This window comes from Arachis ipaensis, chromosome B05 (assembly GCF_000816755.2).
Source record: "Arachis ipaensis cultivar K30076 chromosome B05, Araip1.1, whole genome shotgun sequence".
Taxonomy (NCBI): domain Eukaryota; kingdom Viridiplantae; phylum Streptophyta; class Magnoliopsida; order Fabales; family Fabaceae; genus Arachis; species Arachis ipaensis.
Genome location: NC_029789.2, coordinates 136,315,304 through 136,316,038, shown reverse-complemented (window position 1 = coordinate 136,316,038; position 735 = coordinate 136,315,304). Strand labels below are relative to the sequence as shown.

The 735-nt window shown below is 37.7% G+C and overlaps 1 protein-coding gene across 1 annotated transcript in view; it reads left to right on the top strand.

The window, feature by feature from the left end:
* Positions 1 to 735, top strand: part of LOC107644347 (VIN3-like protein 1) — a gene marked incomplete in the record, with an annotated part of 9,524 nt that continues 8,789 nt past the window's right edge. Inside the window, 2 exon segments of the mRNA XM_021102934.1 lie at positions 1 to 306; positions 586 to 666.

Here is a 735-nt window from a genome sequence, read left to right as displayed (position 1 = left end):
AAGACTGCTTCAGACCTTAGCCTACCTCTTCAAACTTCCACCTCCTACCTCACGCGCCACCCTGCGCGCGTGCCCCTCCACACCCACCTGTTTTCTCTATTAACGTGACCAACTCTCACAACAACTCTCTCTTTCTCTCTCTTCAACGCAACACAAAGTCACAAACTAACAACAACGAACGAAACTCGAACAACAACAACAACGACAACATAGTTTGTGTTTTGTGAAACCAAAACGAGATTCATCTCCAAATTTCGGTTCTTTCGTTCCAGAGCCCTTGATTTCCCCATTCACCATACTTACAGGGTCAGTGATTCTCTTCTTCTTCTTCTCCTTCCTCCTCCACTTCGCAAAAACCACTCCTTCATTCCTTACTTTATTTCGGGATCCCTTTTTTAGATTCGTTCTTCTTTTCGTATGTGCAGATTTTAATTTACTATTATTATTTTTTTTAAAATTACGTGCTTTTATTTGTTTCTATTATTATTTCAGCTGGTTATTGTAAATTTTGTAGTAATTTTCTCTTTTCATTTTTCGTGAAATAAAATTACCAGTAAAAAGATATTTATATGTGTTTTTTTGTAGAAGACTTTGTCTGATTTTTTCCCCCTCTTTACACTGTTGTTAATGCGGCAATGCGTATGGGAAAAGAAGTCAAATCGTGAAGTATGCGCTTTTTATTGTGCTTCTCTGCTCCTTTTTTTTGTTCATGTTCGCTTTGTCGTTTATGTCACT